Here is a 21,528-nt window from a genome sequence, read left to right as displayed (position 1 = left end):
AGGGACAGAAAGGGGGCTCAGGACGTGAAGGGTTGCCCTGCCCATGCGGTCACCCCGGTTTCGGAACCAGCGAACAATTGACGTTTTGGGTGTTCTGGACTTTTGTGCAAAATGACGTCACTTAAAAACCAACAACAACAAAAAATCCAACCACATGGGTTCTGAATCAGTGGTTGGGCTCTGAACATCTGTAAGGATTCAGACACACAGCTCCCCCACCAGGTGGGTTTCCGGGGCTCAGAGAGTCCCATGTGGCCTGGAGAAGGAGGTGAGTGGGGCTTCACTCAGTCAAGAGAATGGCCCTTCTCCTCCCAGCTTCTCAGGGACAGCACGTGTCAGCAGATGTCTAGTCACTGAGGAGGATTCTGCTGGTCCTGCTCACTCAGAAAACACCACCCGCTGAAGAGGAGACAGGGGGTTCCCCCCGTTCTGCCTGTCCACCTCCTCGTGGCCAATGGGAACCTTCCTCTGATGCTCAGAACCACTCTGCCTTGCCAGCCCTGTGTGGGGTCCCCCGGGGACCCCTGGATGGTAACTGACCTCTGCTTCCAGCTTCCTGCTCTGAAGGGAAAGCCCTGGAAGCAGCTCCAGTTCTCATGGTTGTCCCTGGAGCCACAGATGTCAACCAAGTGATGTCATACTTTGGGCCCCGACAGGCTCAGCAGGTCCTGTCCCCTGAACCCACTGCCAACCGCAGTCTGGGTGCAAATACATTAAATGGGAAACCACTAAGGTACGGTTTTCACTATTAAGGCTCAGATAAGCTGCCTCCTAGGTCAAGTACTCATGAAAGCCACGGTCCTTGGACTGAGGGGCGGGCGGGCAGGTGAGTTGGGGGGCGGAGGCCTTCCATGTTCCCCCACAAGTAGGGCAGGGAGAGGGAGGGCAGGACAACAGGGGAGCCCTGGGCCAGTCTAGTCAATTACTGGGGAGGTGGGGGTGAGCTAAGGAAACCCCAGCCCAGAATGCTGGGGATGCCCCCACTTGGGGAGAACCAATACTCTGCCGGCCCCAGGAGGGTCTGGGGAAAGGAGAGGGCATAGGAGCTCGTGCTCCAGGCTGCTGGGTCTCGAGGGAACCCTGCTGCCCCAAGGATGAGTGCTTGTGGTGGGGAGGGTCTGGACAGGACCCCCTTGGCAGTCTTGCTGGGAGTTGGGGCACAGGCCCTGTGGTTGGCAGGCAAGGTTCTGGGTGGCTGGGGTCCCAGCCTAGATCAGCTCCCCCGACCCCTTCTGGGGGCTCCCTAGGAGCTTCACCAGCACACCACCATCCACTGGCCTCCAGTCTGCAGGAACCAGCCCCCCAGAGCTGATGGAACCAGAGACCAGCAAACACAGGATCCAGAGCCCCTGCCCTCACAAGGTCCTTCCTGGGCTCCATGAACTCTGCCCTGCTTAGCCAGCCCCCAAGATGAGAGGAAAATTGGTACCCCAGCTTCCTTCAGCATCTGCCAACACCCCCTACCCCTGCACCCCTGGGTGAGGTTGGATGAGAAGGTGGCTGGGCTTACAACTCCCTGGGCCCCAGACATCATTTTCTGGGGGGACAGGAAGAGGTGGGGGTCTCACTGGAGGATCTGGGGACTCCAGGAAGGCAGGAGGGCACGGGGAAGCCTCAACTTGGGTCCCAGCCATTGAGGGGGTCTCCTAGAGACCCATCCTTTGGGGGCCGCGGGGCCAATTTTCTAGTCTTTTGAGAAATACTGCAAGAGTCTTCAGGGCAGGGCTGGGCCCAGGTCTGGGGGCACAGATGGGGAGGAACGGAAGAGGCCCTCCTTATTTTTCTGCTTGGCTGACTTTCAGGGCATAGATGTTTTCTTCCGGCACCAGTGCGTGGAGGAACTTGAAGGTGCTGATGTAGTAGGCTGGGATGTCTGCGGCGGCCAAGGGCTCTGAGATCTGGATCATGATGGTGCACTCATCAAATCCCAGGGGCTGTTCTCTGATCCACACCATCTTCCAAAGCTCCCCAGATGCGCTCGTGAACAGCAAATTACTAGGAAACCTCTGCTGGGTCTGGTCATCCATCACCGGGGAGATTAACCCTTGATGAGGGAGGAGAAGAAGCGGATGTGGCCACAGTCATTGCCAGAGGACACCAGGGTGTCCTTCAGTTCACTGGAGTAGACCGTGACGTCCATAAGGAGTGTGGCAACAGTGGGCAGCATGTCAGAGTCCAGGCTGGTGACTCAGAACCTGTTGCTCAGACTGGACAGGGGGTGGATGATGGGCCTCTGGACTGCCTTGGGCTTCATGAAACAGTGCGTGATGCAGAGATTCTCAGCTGCCAGTGTCTCGCTATTGATGACATGCAGGGTGGTTAACTCTGATGACAAGGTGTGGGTGATGAAGGGCAGGTCCTACTCACGCACCAGGATGAAGTCCATCTGGTAGGTGGACAGCGTGGACACAGAGATGTTCTGATCAGCAAGTGGGGCGATGACTGACTTGAAGATCTCGGTCATGCCAGTGGGCTGGAAACTGGAGAAGCTGCCGGCACCGGACACCACATTGAGGGCCAGCCACGTGGCATCGGCCACACCCAGGTGTTCTGAGGAGGGCAGTTCCAGGAAGCCCTCCTCATTGACAATGATGGTGTAATCCTTTGGCATCTTGGTCAGACTGAAGAACTTGCACCTGGTCTTGGAGGCAAGTTTGATCAGGCTGTAGGTGAGGAGTAGGCTACTCTCCTTGACAATGCTGGCAACTTGCAGCTGAGGGAGCAGGTGTTTGGAGTGTGGGTTTTGGAGCTGAACAATCAATCGCGTCCTAGTTCCACTGCTTAGCAGCAAGTGACATCTCTGAGCCTCAGTTTCATCATCTCTAAAATGGGGATAACAATATTACCATGTAAGGTCATTGTGAGATTTGATAAGATGATGTTGATACAATTTAATATAGCACATAGTGAGCACAAATAAATGGTAGTTAATATCCCGATTTCTCAAGTCTTGACTGGTCCCACCTTTGGGCAGAGAGTTTTTGGCTGGCATTCAAGACAAGATGCTGTTGGTACAGAACATGTACCAAACATGTTCTGAAGTTCCAGTTTCCTAAACCACAGTGTTGAAAGCTCTTGGTCATCATGGAAAGTTCAGTAGATATGAGATATATTATTCCTAGGAATCAGAATTTACCAAAATTACAGACCCCTGGAGGTGATGTCATTTTACAAGAAGATCCTTTGCTGCAAAGGATGTCACAGTGTGTTTTGTTTGCTTTGTTTGTTGAGTCACTAAGTTGTGTTTGACTCTGTGACCCCATGGACTGCAGCATTCCAGGCTTCCCTGTCCTTCACCATCTCCCCAAGTTTTTGCAAACTCATGTCCATTGAGTTGACGATGCCATCCAACCATCTCATCCTCTGTCACCCCTTCCCTTCCTGCCTTCAATCTTTCCCAACATCAAGGTCTTTTGCAGTGAGTCAGCTCTTCGCATCAGGTGACCAAAGTATTGGAACTTCAGCTTCAGCATCAGTCCTTCCAATGAATAATCAGGGTTGATTTCCTTTAGGATTGACTGATTTGATCTCCTTGCTGTCCAGGGAACTCTCAAGAGTCTTCTCCAGCACCACAGTAGGAAGGCATCAATTCTTTGGTGCTTAGCCTTCTTTCTGGTCCAACCCTCACATCCATACCTGACTGCTAGAAAAACTATAGCTTTGACTATACGAACCTTTGTCAGCAAAGTGATATCTCTGCTTTTTTGTATGCTGTCTAGGTTTTTCATAGGTTTTCTTCCAAAGAACAAGAGTTTTTTAAATTTTGTGGTTGCAGTCACCATCCACAATGATTTTTGAGTCCAAGAAAATAAAAATCCGTACTGTTTCCACTTTTTCCTCATCTATTTGCCACGAAGTGATGGGATCAGATGCCATGATCTTAGTTTTTTGAATGTTGAGTTTTAAGCCAGCTTTTTCACTCTCCTCTTTTACCCTCATCAAGAGGCTCTTTAGCTCCTCTTCACTTTCTGCTGTTAAGAGTGGTATCATCTGCATACCTGAGGTTATTGATATTTCCCCTGGCAATCTTGATTCCAGCTTGTGATTCATCCAGCAGAGCATTTCACATGATGTACTCTGCATAGAAGTTAAATAATCAGGGTGACAATATACAGCCTTGTTCCAATTTGGAACAAGTTTTTTTGTTCCATGTCCAGTTTTACCTATTGCTTCTTGACCTGTACAGGTTTCTCAGGAGGCAAGTAAGGTGGTCTGGTATTCCCATCTCTTGAATAATTTTCCACAGTTTGTTTTGATCCATGCAGTCAAAGGGATTCATTCAACAGGTAATTTCACCAACCTCAGAGCCTATCAACTGTCAATAGTCACCATCTCACCTGCCCTCTAGGGTTTTCAGATCCTGGCCATCTTCCTCAGGTTCAAGAACATCCTTAGGACCAAAGCTCCCTGTCAAAACTCTATGGTCTGATGCTGGAGGTGGAGCCTGCCTTGGAGAACTGTGCAAGTCACACTGAAGCTGACAGCTTCACCCTCATGAAAGGATACTTTTAGGGTGACTCTGATGAGACTTTCTCGAAGCAGGGCTCTTCCAAGCAGTCTCTACTTATGACACCCACCATGGACTTAGGATTCTGCTCGTATCATGAAACATACTTTCTGGAGTAGCAATGCCTGTTCAGCACTTACTTTGCTTAACTGACTGACACATCAGGGCCTGGCCGGGAGATGACACACTGCTGATTGTCTGATTGAATGGAGCAGCCCATCGATCTGAAATAATGGTGGTAATTGATGATAAAATAGGACCCAAATCAAGGAGTCACAGAGGGATTCTCAGAAGCACACCTATGGTATAAAGTAGTGACTCTCAGTGTTTTGCAAAGAGGAGCATGTTGCTACTCGTGTGATTTGCCATTGTTGCTCTCCCTCTTTCTTTCATTGAAATAAGCTTTTTAACCTACTTTGAAAGATATACATTAATACTTTTAAAAAGAGATTGCAAATTAAAGCTTGTTTTCGGTTTTGAAAGCAATATGTCTTTTCAGAATGTCATGACTCTACTGTACTCCTAATGCCTCCACTCCCATGGGGATGACGGTGAACACCCTGATGCATAAAATCAGATCCAGCTCTTTCTGTGTGCCTCCTGCTTTTAGATATGTTTCATAGTACCTTTGTCCTGTCATTCCAAGCACGGGAATGTTGTTGAATAAAGGGAGACCTAGAATAAAAGTGAATGTCATAGCTTTTGGATCTTCCTTGAGAAGAACAGTTCTTTCTCCTGCAGTACTTAATCATGAATGAATGGAATGAATGTGTGATTATTCTTAAATTGTTGCCTGAAAATTGTCATGTCATTTTTCATTTGTATAAGTCACCCTTCATTCAGATGGTATGCTCCTGAAGGGAAGGCTATTAATTTTTTTTTTTTTTGATTTAGAGTGACAGGGATTTAATTTCATGCAGCTTAAGTAAGAGTTGAGCTTTACTGACTCCTGTAACTGGGAGATACAGGGCTGCATTGAAGAAATTGGCCTGTGTAGGCAGGGCTTGCTCTCAGTCTCATGTCTCATCTCATCTTTTCTGTGTGTTGGTCTTATTCTCTCTCATTACCGGGGTTTTCCTCTCTGTGGTAGGTGATGGGGGTGGGCAGAGGGAATGAGTGGAGGGCAGGTGACCTGGTAGCCGGCAGCTACAGACTTTCATCATCCCAGCTGTTGTTTGATGAATTTGGCTGGCCTCCGTCCCTGGTTCCTGGAAGAAAGCCTCAAAACTCTTGGAATTTCCCGAGTGATAGGAGTGCCTTTGTAATTCATCTGTGGGTTCTTGGACCACACCTGAGTTTATATGAGGTGACTCATTGTTGGTCCCTAGATGGTTTTAGGATGGGGCTGGCCAGGTCAGAAGGGCCAACTATGTAATTAGAGGGTTGGGGCTATGAACCAAGTAATAAAAACCTCACTTTCCATGGGCGAAAGAGAGTGGAGATTGAATTCAATCTCATGGCCAATGGCCCCATCACATAGCTATAGAGTGAAACCCCAGTAAAAACTCTGACGAGTATGTCAATGTCCTAGAAGAGTAACACATCCTGAGGACACAAGAGCTTTGCATTTGGAACCTTCCCACATAGTGCCCCATATGTCTCTTCATTTGGCTGTTCTTGTTTGGTATCCTTTTGCTATAATAAATCTGGATCTTGTTCTCCTGAGTTCTATGAGTTGTCCAAGTGAATTATCAAACCCGAGGAGCTGGTGGGAACCCTTGCATTTGCAGCAGTGGGTCAGAGTGTGGGTGGCTTGGGCTGGTGCCTGAAGTGAGGGTAGGCTGTAGAGGACAGTGCCCTTAACCTGTGAAATTTGACCTAACTCTGGGTAGCTGGGGCTTCCCAGGTGGCGCTAGTGGTAAAAAAAAAAAAAAAAAATCTGCCTGCCAGTGCAGGAGATGTGAGTTCGATCCCTGGTTCTGGAAGATCCCCTGGAGAAGGACATGGTAACCCACTCCAGTATTCTTGCCTGGGAAATCCCATGAACTGAGGAGCCTTGCGGGCTACAGTCCATGGGATTGCAAAAGAGTCAGACATGACTGAGCAACTAGACCAGCACCTGGGTCTTTAGTGTACAAATTGCATTGCACTAACTTTGGGGCAATTTCCAGCACTGAAGTGGAAAATTCCACACTAAGACTTTGATTGGACAGGTTGGGTAATGTGGCCATCTTTGGACCTTTGGCTCCATGGGCATGAGGAGGAGCAGTTCCACTGCAGTGGAGGGAGCAGGGAAGCAGGCTGGGCGACAGAAGCAGTAGCTGTCTCCCACAGCAAGAGTCTGCATGATTTTCTGACCTCAGCATGTCTCAGAGACAGTGTTCATCGAATATTTATTTGCCTCCTTACATATGTCAGTATAACCAGAAGTGGGATCCGACTTCTTGCTGCTCAAAAGCCAATAAAGGGGCAAGTTTGGTGGAAAAGAAAGTTTGCTTTATTTTGGATGCTGGCAACCTGTGTTGGGGGAGGACAGACTCCTGTCCAAAGGCCAGCTCTGCCTCTCCCTGACAATCAGGAGGCAAGAATTTTTATAGGCAGACGGAGGGGGCTACATGCAGAAACAGCACAGTCAGCTCTGACAGTGATCTTGAAATTCATCATTGGTGGTCTGACCAGCATCATCTTGATTATTTTAAGTCCATAATCTTCAGTTCCAGGATTGGTTTGTTCCCATTTCCTTGAGGCCAATTCTCCCAAATTGTGGCAGTTTATGTCATGGCTACAGTCTGGACTTATGCAGTTAACTTCTTCCACCTGGTGGGAGTTTCAGTATCTATAAGACAGCTCACAGGATATGGCTCAGAATATTATCTACAGCCCTTGAGGAAGAACTAAAGGTCCTTGGCTTTGCATAATGACTAGAACTATTATTATTTAGTCTTGTTGGACTATTTTCTTTTGTTCTTGCATTTTCTCATTTCTCCGATTAAACTTATTCTTTGGCTAAAGTTTTCCCACAAACAAAAGATGGGGTGAGGATGTGGTGGGGTGGGGGTGGGGAAGGGTCCTAAGATCCTGCTCCATTTCATCAGTATTCCTTACAATTAAGTTGGGTCCTTATGGCTAGTTCTGGCCAATGGACTGTGAGCAGAATTAACGTGAGTCAATTTCAGCTGAAAGTAATTAAAAGTCTAGAATCTTTTCTTCTCTCTCTTTTTCCCTGCTGCTTTGAACTTGGCCACCAAGTGTCATACCACAAGATGGAGGATAGTACTTGTTCATGTCGGTCTCTGCTGTGTTAAGTCAATGAGATTTGGGGGCTATGGTAGACTGATTAATTCCCCCCTATAGATATTAGGTTCTAATCCCGGAACCTGTAAATGGAAAAAGGGTCTTTGCAAGTCTGATTGCTTTAAGAATCTTGAGATGAAGTTGTTGTCATGGATTATCTGGGAAAGTCTTAAATGCCATCATAAGTCTACTCATAAGACAGACAGAGAAAGACTAGACATCCACACAGAAAAGATGATGTGACCCTGGAGGCAGATTGCAGTGATGCAGCCACAAACCAAGGGAATTTACTCTTTCACAGTTCTGGAGGCCCGCAGTCTGAAATCTGTATCCCTGGGCCAAAATCAAGATATCTGCAGGATCACATTCCCATTGACTTCTGGGGGGATTTCTTCCTCACCCCTAGCTTCTGGTGGTTCCAAGCATTTCTTCAGTGTGGCAGAATGACAGCAGTCTCTGCCACCATCTTCACAGAAGCTTCTCTTCTGTATTTTCTCCCTCATGCGTGAGTCTTCTCCCTCATGCATGTGTCTTCTCCCTCATGCGTGAGTCTTCTCCCTCATGCGTGTGTCTTCTCCCTCATGCGTGAGTCTTCTCCCTCATGCGTGTGTCTTCTCCCTCATGTGTGTGTCTTCTCCCTCATGTGTGTCTCTTCTCCCTCATGCGTGAGTCTTCTCCCTCATGTGTGAGTCTTCTCCCTCATGCATGAGTCTTCTCCTTCATATCTGTGTCTTCTCCCTCATGTGTGTGTCTTCTCCCTCATGCGTGAGTCTTCTCCTTCATATCTGTGTCTTCTCCCTCATGTGTGAGTCTTCTCCCTCATGTGTGAGTCTTCTCCCTCATGCGTGAGTCTTCTCCCTCATGCGTGAGTCTTCTCCCTCATGCGTGTGTCTTCTCCCTCATGCGTGAGTCTTCTCCTTCATATCTGTGTCTTCTCCCTCATGTGTGTGTCTTCTCCCTCATGCGTGAGTCTTCTCCTTCATATCTGTGTCTTCTCCCTCATGTGTGAGTCTTCTCCCTCATGCGTGAGTCTTCTCCCTCATGCATGAGTCTTCTCCCTCATGCGTGTGTCTTCTCCCTCATGCGTGAGTCTTCTCCTTCATATCTGTGTCTTCTCCCTCATGTGTGTGTCTTCTCCCTCATGCGTGAGTCTTCTCCTTCATATCTGTGTCTTCTCCCTCATGTGTGAGTCTTCTCCCTCATGCGTGAGTCTTCTCCCTCATGCGTGTGTCTTCTCCCTCATGCGTGTGTATTCTCCCTCATGTGTGTGTCTTCTCCCTCATGTGTGAGTCTTCTCCCTCATGTGTGAGTCTTCTCCCTCATGCATGAGTCTTCTCCTTCATATCTGTGTCTTCTCCCTCATGTGTGTGTCTTCTCCCTCATGCGTGAGTCTTCTCCTTCATATCTGTGTCTTCTCCCTCATGTGTGAGTCTTCTCCCTCATGCGTGAGTCTTCTCCCTCATGTGTGTGTCTTCTCCCTCATGTGTGAGTCTTCTCCCTCATGTGTGAGTCTTCTCCTTCATATCTGTGTCTTCTCCCTCATGTGTGAGTCTTCTCCCTCATGCGTGAGTCTTCTCCCTCATGCGTGAGTCTTCTCCCTCATGCGTGAGTCTTCTCCCTCATGTGTGAGTCTTCTCCTTCATATCTGTGTCTTCTCCCTCATGTGTGTGTCTTCTCCCTCATGCGTGAGTCTTCTCCCTCATGCGTGAGTCTTCTCCCTCATGCATGAGTCTTCTCCCTCATGTGTGTGTCTTCTCCCTCATGCGTGAGTCTTCTCCCTCATGCGTGAGTCTTCTCCCTCATGGGTGTGTCTTCTCCCTCATGCGTGAGTCTTCTCCCTCATGTGTGAGTCTTCTCCCTCATGCGTGAGTCTTCTCCTTCATATCTGTGTCTTCTCCCTCATGTGTGAGTCTTCTCCCTCATGTGTGTGTCTTCTCCCTCATGCGTGAGTCTTCTCCCTCATGTGTGAGTCTTATCCCTCATGTGTGAGTCTTCTCCTTCATATCTGTGTCTTCTCCCTCATGCGTGTGTCTTCTCCCTCATGCGTGAGTCTTCTCCCTCATGCATGAGTCTTCTCCCTCACGCGTGAGTCTTCTCCCTCATGTGTGAGTCTTCTCCCTCATGTGTGAGTCTTCTCCTTCATATCTGTGTCTTCTCCCTCATGTGTGTGTCTTCTCCCTCATGCGTGAGTCTTCTCCCTCATGTGTGAGTCTTCTCCCTCATGCGTGAGTCTTCTCCCTCATGTGTGAGTCTTCTCCCTCATGCATGAGTCTTCTCCTTCATATCTGTGTCTTCTCCCTCATGCGTGAGTCTTCTCCTTCATATCTGTGTCTTCTCCCTCATGCGTGAGTCTTCTCCCTCATGTGTGTGTCTTCTCCCTCATGCGTGAGTCTTCTCCCTCATGTGTGAGTCTTCTCCCTCATGTGTGAGTCTTCTCCTTCATATCTGTGTCTTCTCCCTCATGTGTGTGTCTTCTCCCTCATGCGTGAGTCTTCTCCCTCATGTGTGAGTCTTCTCCCTCATGTGTGAGTCTTCTCCTTCATATCTGTGTCTTCTCCCTCATGCGTGTGTCTTCTCCCTCATGCATGAGTCTTCTCCCTCATGTGTGTGTCTTCTCCCTCATCCGTGAGTCTTCTCCCTCATGCGTGAGTCTTCTCCCTCATGCGTGAGTCTTCTCCCTCATGTGTGTGTCTTCTCCCTCATGTGTGAGTCTTCTCCCTCATGTGTGAGTCTTCTCCCTCACGCATGAGTCTTCTCCTTCATATCTGTGTCTTCTCCCTCATGTGTGTGTCTTCTCCCTCATGCATGAGTCTTCTCCTTCATATCTGTGTCTTCTCCCTCACGTGTGTGTCTTCTCCCTCATGTGTGAGTCTTCTCCTTCATATCTGTGTCTTCTCCCTCATGTGTGAGTCTTCTCCCTCATGCATGAGTCTTCTCCTTCATATCTGTGTCTTCTCCCTCATGTGTGTGTCTTCTCCCTCATGTGTGAGTCTTCTCCCTCATGTGTGTGTCTTCTCCCTCATGTGTGTGTCTCCCTTCTCTTCTTATAAGGACACTTCACTGGAGTAAGGGTCCATCCAGATCATCAGTGATCACCTCTTCAGCTTGATCATATCTGCAAGGACCCTTTTACTGAATAAGGTGAAATTCATACATTCTGGGTGGACACATCTCTTGGGGCCATCCTTTATCCTGCTACATATACCAATGTCTTGGATAGCAAGTCTGGGACAGGTAGTGTCCCCACAATGTATATTCAGTGAAAGAGTTTATTCAGTGAGCAATTGCCCTTTAGTCTAAAGAACATATTTTTAAAGAAACATGAAAGCTACCTTTTTGTGTAAAGGTATGAACCAATTATTGATTTATTGAAAACATACAAGATCTGGTGTATTATTTGAGAATATTCTTAATTAGGTTGAGCATATGCCTTATCTAGTAATTGCTTTCTTGGCTTTGAAATTGGCCTAGAATGTCATCAGCACATCCAACACACCAATCCCATCTTTGCCATGATGGTGAGATTGATGCCTGTTATGAGGATGACATGCTGAGTGAAGGTTTATGACTACAAATCTCAGGCTCCAAATACATCAAAGGAGATGACAGGCATGAAATGTTTGCTTACGATGCTAAACTCAAACCAGAAATTGACTCGAAGTCGCTTCCAAATAGCTGAAAGTCTGAGATCCTTTGATTCAACTGGATAAGGTTAGGATAGGCATGCTTCAGATTTTGGCGGCTTAAATTCTAAAGTAGTCTATCATTTGCTCCAAAGAAGTAGATTGCTGGATTGCTGTGTAAGTGTGTGCTAGTGACTTAATCTCTCTGGGCCTCTTGTTTCCTCAGTAGAAGCGATGTATTAGAGTAATCGATCTGGAAGATTCCTTCCAGCTCTAAAATTCTATGGTTCTCTGAAAGGGGACCTGCTTTACGACAGACCACCCAGATGAAAAGTTAACTCTCTGGGGCAGATCTCATCCTTGGACCCAGGAGAACAGTGGTAGGTCATTGCAATATAATCTCAAGCAAGGGCAGACCGCGAAGCAAAACATCTTAAACAGGAACTTGGAACTGGTGTTGATTTATCTCTAAGATGTGTTTTTCCATTTTCTCTGGCAAGGTTGCTCTAAAGTAGAATCAGCTGAAAAAGTATGAGCTGGCAGGACACACATAGGCCCTTCTGTTTGGGGAAGGCTTCGGGGTCCTGATCCCCACTGAGAACAACCTCTGTTCATCCCTTTCACCAACAGCTCTTCTGAAGGATGCCAACTGGGGCCGTAGACCCTACAGCATCTTGCTGCAGAGACAGGGACTTCTTCACCGGGGGCCAATCATCTTGATACCTTTCTGTTCCATCAGGAAGCACCCCTCCCCCTCCCAGCAGAAAGAGTGTCTCCACAGAGCATGTCCAGGGCAAGGGGAGTGAGTCTAAGGGAAAGGCGTGCTTATGATGAGCTGGATGAGGGGAGGCATTGGATGGTTTCCTAAGGGTGAGAGCATACAGTCAGTTGCTTTTTGCCAAAACAATATTCCATAGCTCAAGGAATGACACGGTCTTCTAAGCCAGGCGCCTAACATGCTCAGGCCGAGATGACTTCATGTGGACAGTGACAGCTGGCTTTGTCATAATAAATAGCTCTTTGCAAAAGGCCTGGCAGACTCTTGTGTTTTCTCTGCTTTATGGGTTGGAGGTATGGAAACAAGAAACAGGAGGCTTTCCTTCCTTTGAGAAATGTGTTTCAAACTTGAAAATCTTGGGAGAATTTAAAGTTAGTTTTTCGGTTTTTTTTTTTCCCCCTTATGATGATTGACGCCCATTGGAGGGGAAGAACAAACTATCCTTATTGTGTGATCTTTCAATTTTGAAAATCTCACGAGAAGATGACTAGATCTGTCCCCATGAGAGCAGTGGTGAATCAGTGACATCTGAACGTGGCTTCCATGGGGAGTGTGGCACGGGTGCTGCTCAGTGCCTGCAGGTATTTCCAGGATGGCATGCCCTCAGTGACACCCAGTCTCCAGAATACAGAAGAGAATCACTCATGTTACCAAGAAACTGATGGACGGATGCTGAAGCTGGAGCTCCAACACTTTGACCACCTGATGCAAAGAGCTGACTCATTTGAAAAGACTGTGATGCTGGGAAAGATTGAAGGCAGGAGGAGAAGGGGTGACAGAGGATGAGAGGGTTGGATGGCATCACCGACTCAGTGGACATGAGTTTGAGCAAGCTCCGGGAGATAGCGGAGGATGGGGAAGCCTGGTGTGCTGCAGTCCGTGGGGTTGCAAAGAGTAGGACATGACTGAGTGACTGGACAACAACCAAGAAAGAGGGAAATCTCCAGTTGAATGAAAAACATTCACAGCTGCCAACACGAAGACGACACGGACGAGGAGATGACCTCAGGCCAAGGGCAGCGAGTGACCTCAGACTGCAGTCTCAGTGCATCGCCACTGTGGGGGACCAGTGACCGGGGCCAAGGGACTGGTCGGGGTGGGACCCCAGAGGAGGGAGGTCAGCTGGAGAGGAGATCACAGCCGACACTCGGGAGGAGATCGACTTAGGTGGAGCAAAGCAGAAGCTTTGACAGTCAGGTATGTTGAGAGGTTTCCTGTGAATTAGAATACAAAAATCTTGGTGTGTGGTGGGTACGTGTGGTCAGATTTTATAGTTTGTGTCTCAGATGCCTCCTCTACAGAAAAACAGCCTCACCTACTTGACTGAACTATTAAGATTTATATATCCACACATGTAGCACTTAGGACAAGCCCTGGTATGAAGTATTTGATGCCTACAATTTAGCTTTTATTATTCATATGAATGAAAATGCATACTATATATCAGCTTATTACCATCTATCACATTGAGAAGTTGTTTGTGCATGATCCGTCGGTCAGTTGTGTCTGACTCTGCAACCCCGTGGACTGTAGTCCATCAGGCTCCTCTGTCCATGGGATTCTCCAGGCAAGAATACTGGAGTGGACTACCAGTCCCTCCTCCAAGGGATCTTCCTGACCCAGGGATTGAACCTAATCCCCTGTGTCTCCTGAATTGGCAGGCTGATTCTTTACCACTAAGCCACCAGAAGTTGTTTATCCAGAGTATTTCAATCTGGAAAAGAAGAAGCAATTGGCATTTGAAAGCTTGCAAGGCTGTGGTAAAAGCCAACTAAGAGATGCTTGCAAGGAAAATCTTGTTAGACTGAGGTTGGAGTTCGTGAGCTCAAAGATATCCCCCTTTGAGGATTTCAGTCTAATATGCTCTAGTGACTGTGGTAATGTAAATTGGCACAAGACTTTGGGAGGGCATTTTGATCATGTTTTTCTTTTTTTTTTAAAGAAAAGGCTTACATCCTTTGGCCCAGCAATTTAACTTCTAGGAATGCATCCAGATGGAATATCAAGGGTGCGAGCCATGTTTCTTTACAAGGATGGTCAGTGAAGCATAACATACAATAACTAGAAATGAGAAACAACGCAAACATCTAACAACAAGGGCATGTTTTGTCAAAACTAGGTGATGTACATGTACAGATGATTAAGCCCCGTTACTTTTAGTAATGTTGAAGATTCTTTAAAGATGAGAGAATGTCAGCAATGCATTTTAAGTGGAAAGAAGTTTACAAAACTCTGTTTAGTGTGGTTTTGGTGGAATACATCCTTTGTCCACTTGTCTTCCTTCACAGCAACAGGATGGAGGTGTTCCCACCTCCAGCATCCAGCCAGCACACCCTCCCCAGTCGCCCATCACAAACAGCAGGAGGGCACAGCTGCCCCGTGGCTCCCATGCCGCTGACTTCAGTAAATATTCATGGCCACGGTGTGACAGCAAATGAACACTCAGACTGGCTCAATAGGAAATGAAACAGTTTGATTTTTCTCTTCATCCTTGATGCCTTGGATCGATGGAACACGAATATTTCTCTTCTCCCTCCTGTGTGTTACTTGCTCAGTCGTGTCCAACTCTGTGACCCATGGACTGTAGCTCCTCTGTCCATGGGATTTCCCAGGCAAAAATACTGGAGTGGGTTGCCATGCCCTTCTCCAGGGAAACTTCCCAACCCAGGGATTGAACCTGGGTCTCCTGCACTGCAGGCAGACTCTTTACCATCTGAGTCACCAGGGATGTAAAAAGTTAAATGCTCTTTGCTCTTGAAGTTAAAACAATTTGCATTTTTAGTAGGACTGATTAAGAGGCTGGATGTAGCAGGCAGTTAATATCTACTGTGGCAAGAACAAGAAAGAGGAAAGAGATTGAACAAAGAAGTCATTTATTTTGGAGAAACAGGAGTAGACATTACCTTGGAATATAAGCAAGCAGAGATCTTTAAGTTCCTGATAGCATTCTGGGAAGATGGAGGGACCCCAGAAAGGCATGGTCTTGGCATGAGAGAGGGCATATATTCTGAGCCTTGTTTAAAAAAAAAAATGACTGTGTCCCAAATGTGGCACTCAAGAGTCCAGGGCCTTATGTAGAAGAGAACCAGTTTCTTAGTGGTCAGCTTGTGGATAATACAGGACCCTCCACTTTCTAGTCCCCCTGGGAATTGCATAGATTTGCAGCCATGAAATTAAAAGACGCTTACTCCTTGGAAGGAAAGTTATGACCAACCTAGATAGTATATTAAAAAGCAGAGACATTACTTTGCCAACAAAGGTCCATCTAGTCAAGGCTATGGTTTTTCCCGTGGTCATGTATGGATGTGAGAGTTGGACTGTGAAGAAGGCTGATCGCCGAAGAATTGATGCTTTTGAACTATGGTGCTGGAGAAGACTCTTGAGAGTCCCTTGTACTGCAAGGAGATCCAACCAGTCCATTCTAAAGGAGATCGATCCTGGGTGTTCATTGGAAGGACTGATGCTAAAGCTGAAACTCCAATACTTTGGCCACCTCATGCGACGAGTTGATTCACTGGAAAAGACTCTGATGCTGGGAAAGGTTGGGGGCGGGAGGAGAAGGGGATGACAGAGAATGAGATGACTGGATGGCATCACCGACTCTGTGGACATGAGTTTGAGTGAACTCCAGGAGTTGGTGATGGACAGGGAGGCCTGGCGTGCTGTGATTCATGGGGTCGCGGAAAGTCGGACACGACTGAGCTACTGAACTGAACTGACTGAACTGATACCCCTTTGAGAGTTTGAAATTGTCAGAGGCACTCTTGCTGAAATCCCCGCTGAAGGAAGACTATACAGACAGCTATACTTTCAAATACTCTTTCAGTTTGTTCGATAAGCACAGTTAATAAAGGCTCTTTATTCCTGCACTTTATCTTTCTTGAAATTTAGTTGGTATACAGTATTATATAAGTTACAGGTGTACAATATAGTCAGTCACAAGTTTTAAAGATTATAAATCATTTATAGTTATTATAAAATATATTGGCTATATGCCTTGTGTGGTACAATATATCCTTGTAGCTTATTTTGTTTATTTTTTTTTTAAGATATTTATTTGGCCTCATCAAGTCTTAGTTGCAGAATCGAGTTCCCTGACCAGGGATTGAACCTGGGCCTCCTGCACTGGGAGCATGGAGTCTTAACCACTGAAGCCCCAGGGAGGTCCCCCTTAGAGTTTACTTTATACCTAGTAGTTTGTATCTCTTAACTGCCCACCTCTAGGTCGCCCCTCTCCCTCCCCGTCTGTCCTGGCAAGCACCAGCTTGTTCTCTGTGTGTGACAGACACCTTGCTCTTAACCACACACTATGCTTTTTATATTCTCTCTCTCTTCCTTTCTTCCTCTCTCTTTCATCTACCTGCTATGCTGACCTCACTGAATGACTTGGGAGGTGTCCCTTTCTTTTCTGAATCCTAGAATAGTTTGTGCAAAGGTGTGTTCTCTGAAAGACCTATTGATTCAATTTCATTAATGTTTATTAGACTATAGAGGTTTTTCATTTTTTCTTTTTTTTTTTTTTCATTTTTTCTTAACTCAGTCTTGGTAAGTTATATTTTTCAAGGAATTTGACTCTTTCAATTAAGTTGTAAGTTTTATTTGTATAAAATTTTTCCTAAACAATTTTCTTAATATTCTGTTGTTTTTTTTAACATCGGCAATACTTGAAGCTTTGTCTTAACTGTATTTGTTATTTCTCTTTTTTTTCTTTATCAATTGTTTGCTATTTTTTAGTCTTTCCAAGGAGAAGGCAATGGCACCCCACTCCAGTACTCTTGCCTGGAAAATCCCATGGACGGAGGAGCCTGGTAGGCTGCAGTCCATGGGGTCGCTACGAGTCGGACACGACTGAGCGACTTCACTTTCACTTTTCACTTTCATGCATTGGAGAAGGAAATGGCAACCCACTCCAGTGTTCTTGCCTGGAGAATCCCAGGGATGGCGGAGCCTGGTGGGCTGCTGTCTATGGAGTCGCACAGAGTCGGATACGACTGAAGTGACTTAGTAGCAGCAGCAGCAGTCTTTCCAAAGGACTAATTTTGTTCTCTTTTATGTTTCTTTTTAATATCATAAATTTTCCTTCTTACCTTTGTTTTCTTCTGTTTACTGAAATGGAATTTATTTTGCAATTCTTTTTCTAGGTTCTGTAGATGTATGCTTATAGCAATTATTTTTGGCTTTTCTTTGTCACTAATCTAGATTTTTAAGGCCATGAATTTCCATTTAAGTTCTGCTTTAGCTGTATCTTGAAAGCTTTGATACATAGTATTTTCATTAGCATTAAGTTAAATTTTTTTTCAATTTTCATTTTGACTATTTTTGACCTGTAAATTACTTAAAAGTGATTCTTAATTTCAGAAATATGGCAGTTTTAGTGGTCTCCTTGCTATATTTTATAGTATCTATTGACAGCATTGTTATAAAATGTGTTCCGTATGATGCCAGCTCTTTCAAGTGTGTTGAAACTTGTGTAATGGCACTTTGTATAGTCAGTTTTTACAAATACTCTGACTAGCTATTAGGTATAATATTCTATCTGTTTATTCGGTCAAACTTTTAAATTCTTTTCTTTTCAAATCTTCTATGTCTCTGATGATTTTTTTGAATGCTTAGACTCATAATTTCTGTGGGTTTTATTTGAAAATCTATTGCAATGGTGGTGTGCTGAGTGCTGAGTCGCTTCAGTCGTGTCCAACTCTGTCATGCTATGGACTGTAGCCCGCCAGGCTTCTCTGCCCATGGGATTCTCCAGGTAAGAACACTGGAGTGGGTGGCCATGCCCTCCTCCAGGGGGTCTTCCCGACCCGGGGACTCAACCCATGTCTCTTACCTCTCCTGCGTTGGCAGGCAGGTTCTTTACCACTAGTGCCCCCTGGGAAGCCCGCAATGGTGGTGAAATAATTGATTTTATATCATCTGTCAGTTTTTGCTTTATTTATTTTCAGGCCTTGTGATTAGGTGCATAATAGTTTAGAATCACTTTAATTTGCTACCAAATTGATCTTTTATCACTAAGTAGTGACTTCACTTTCACTTTTCACTTTCACTTGTTGGAGAAGGAAATGGCAACCCACTCCAGTGTTCTTGCCTGGAGAGTCCCAGGGACGGGGGAGCCTGGTGGGCTGCCGTCTATGGGGTCACACAGAGTTGGACACGACTGAAGCGACTTAGCAGCAGCAGCAGCAGCAGCAGTGACTCTCCATACCTATAGCAATACCTTTTGCTTTAAAGTCCACTTTTTTCCCTAAAATTTCTATAACCACAATGGTTTTCCTTTGACTAGCATTCATCCATATATATATTTTTACCCTTTCCTTTTAATGCTTTTGTATCCATTTGTTTTTAATGTCTTTCTTTTCAAAATCATTTGTTAATTATTGTCTTTAACTGGAAAAATTAATGTTTTCATTTATTGTAATTACTGACATTTTGTGTTTATTATATTGTTCTGTCATAGCTTTTCTTCCAAAGAACAAAGGTCTTTCAATTTCATGGTTGCAATCACCATTCGCAGTGATTCTGGAGTCCAAGAAAATAAAGTCTGTCACTGTTTCCATTGTTTCCCCATCTATTTGCCATGAAGTGATGGGAGTGTATGCCATGATCTTTGTTTTTTGAATGCTGAGTTTTAAGCCAGCTTTTTCACTCTCCTCTTTCACCTTCATCAGGAGGCTCTTTAGTTTCTCTTCACTTTCTGCCATTAAAATGATGTCACCCACATATCTGACGTTATCAATGTTTCTCCTGGCAATCTTGATTCCAGCTTGCACATCATTCACCCCAGGATTTCACATGTACTTTGCATAGAAGTTAAATAAGCAGGGTGACAATACACAGGCTTGACTTATTTACTTAATTTTGAACCAGTTCGCTGCTCCATGTCTGGTTCTAACTGTTGTTTCCTGACCTGCATATAGGTTTCCCAGGAGGCAGGTCAGGTGGTCTGGTATTCCCATCTCTTGAAGAATTTTCCAGTTTGTTGTGATCCACACAGTCAAAGGCTTTATTGTAGTCAATGAAGCAGAAGATGTTTTTCTGGAATTCACTTGCTTTCTCTATAATCCAGTGGATGTTGGCAATTTGATCTCTGGTTTCTCTGCCTTTTCTAAACCCAGCTTGCATATCTGGAAGTTCTCGGTTCACATCCTGTTGAAGCCTAACTTGACGGATTTTGAGCACTACCTTGTTAGCAAGTGAAATAAGAGCAATTGTGCGGTAGTTTGAACATTCTTTGGCATTGCCCTTCTTTGGTATTTAAAAGAAAACTGAATGAAAGCATCCAATCCTGTGGACACTTAAAGGACGCTTGCTCCTTGGAAGTGAAGCAATGACAAACCTAGACAGTGTATTAAAAAGCAGAGACATCATTTTGCCAACAAAGGACCGTCTAGTCAAAGCTATGGTTTTTCCAGTAGTCATGTATGGATGTGAGATTCGGACCATAAAGAAGGCTGAGCACCGAAAAATTTGTGCTTCTGAATTGTGATGCTGGAGAAGACTCTTGGGAGTCCAATGGACTGCAAGGAGATCCAACCAGTCAATTCTAAAGGAATCGTCCCTGAACCTTCATTGGAAGGATTGGTGCTGAAGCTGAAGCTCCAATTCTTTGGCCACCTGATGCGAAGAGCCAACTCATTGGAAAAGACCCTGATGCTGGGAAAGATTAAGGACAGGAGGAGAAGGGGGTAACAGAGGATGAGATGGGTGGATGGCATCGTGGACTCAACAGGCACGAATGTGAGCAAACTCCAGGAGATAGTTAAAGACAGGGAAGCCTGGCCTGATGCAGTCCATGGAGTCATAAGAGTTGGACACAATTGAGCGACTAAACAACAATATATTGTTGTAATTTTAATGTTTTTAATTAAAATAATTATAGTTTCTCCTTGTTCCACCATTTCTATGTTCCATTCTCTCTCCTTTCTTATCTTATTTTGGATTGATTGTTCAGTTTTTCTCATTTCATTTTTTCCTATAGTAGTGTAAGAGTTATGCATTCTATTATTTTCATGGCTAATATAGAAATTTAATATACATAATTTATCAAAATGTTACATTGTAAACAGTAAACCTTCCTTCCAAGTAACATGATGTCCTTAAAATACTTCACTTGCAGTTGTTCCTTCCAACACCGTGGTGTTATTACTGTGTATTTTATTTCTATTTTTAGATCGCTCCCTAAGAGCAGTATTATTATTATTATCTTATTCTTCTCACTTTATGTTCAATGTTTTCCCATGTTTACCCCCTTCTTTGTTTTTCTTTCTGAATCTCATTCTTTCCATCTGGGATAATATCCTTTTTTCTTGAAATAAATGCTTAAGCATTTCCTTTAGTAAGGGTTTGCTGCTAGCAAACTCTCTCAGTTTTTGTTTTTCTTAAAAGATCTTTATTTTATCGTGTCCTGGAAGGACACATGTGATATATACAATCTTCTTTTCTTATGCAAATATTTGTCTTTCCATTAAAGTGGTCTGTAACAGATGAGGATTTAAAACCCATCTATCAGCATTGTTGTCCTCTCATGGAAACAAGGTATACCTTTATCTGGATGGTGAGTTTAGAGAAAACTGGAACCACCATTCCCCTTCTACTGAAAAAATAAAAGCTCTCTCAACCACCACAGAGGTGGAAATGTCCATCTCTTGATTAAAACACATAGCTCTAAAGGTCTTCTGTTAAAATGCAACTTCTCACCAGTAGGAAGGAATGTTAAGGGATATTTGTTATACGCTGTCATCTTCATACGGTGAGTTAATTCATGGGCTGTTAGGTGATGTTGTCAGCTTGGAGGAAGGCCACATAGGGATGAATAGGAAAACTAATTTTGGGTGGAAGGAAGGAAGGAAGACAGCTCTCTTTTTACCCCAAGAAGTCTGTCCTGGAGACAGTGTAGGACAATCTCGACAGGAAGCTGCTGGCAGGAGGGCACTGGCTCTTGGTGGCGGCTGGGTGGGTGGTGGAGTGTTGACCACGAGTTTCCATGTTCTTGTCAATTCCCAGCTCTGAATTCTTCAGCCCATGCCTGTGGCTTCTTCCTCAGTCTCAGCCTTGAGAAAATAAAGTGTCAGAGGAGAAGGTTCTCCACTAAGCTGAGTTGCTGCTTTCCCCCTCTGCCTCAGAATTTTATTTTACACACTTCTCCCCTCTTCTTTTTCTTCCCACTTTCTCTTTAGTTCAGTTCAGTTCGGTCTCTCAGTCGTGTCCGACTCTTTGCGACCCCGTGAATCACAGCACGCCAGGCCTCCCTGTCCATCACCAATTCCCAGAGTTCACTCAAACTCATGTCCATCGAGTCGGTGATGCCATCCAGCCATCTCATTCTCTGTCATCCCCTTCTCCTCCCGCCCCCAATCCCTCCCAGCATCAGAGTCTTTTCCAGTGAG

General features: G+C 45.3%; 1 pseudogene; it reads right to left on the bottom strand.

Annotated features, from left to right (window-relative positions):
- Positions 1–1,775: 1,775 nt before the first annotated feature.
- Positions 1,776–21,127, bottom strand: LOC129560824 (cytosolic arginine sensor for mTORC1 subunit 2 pseudogene; annotated as a pseudogene).
- Positions 21,128–21,528: the final 401 nt, after the last annotated feature.

The sequence above is a fragment of the Moschus berezovskii genome, chromosome 10 (genome assembly GCF_049115385.1).
Source record: "Moschus berezovskii isolate FMDL1 chromosome 10, NW_MosBer_1.0, whole genome shotgun sequence".
Lineage (NCBI taxonomy): Eukaryota > Metazoa > Chordata > Mammalia > Artiodactyla > Moschidae > Moschus > Moschus berezovskii.
This window is presented reverse-complemented; position numbering and strand designations above follow the sequence as displayed.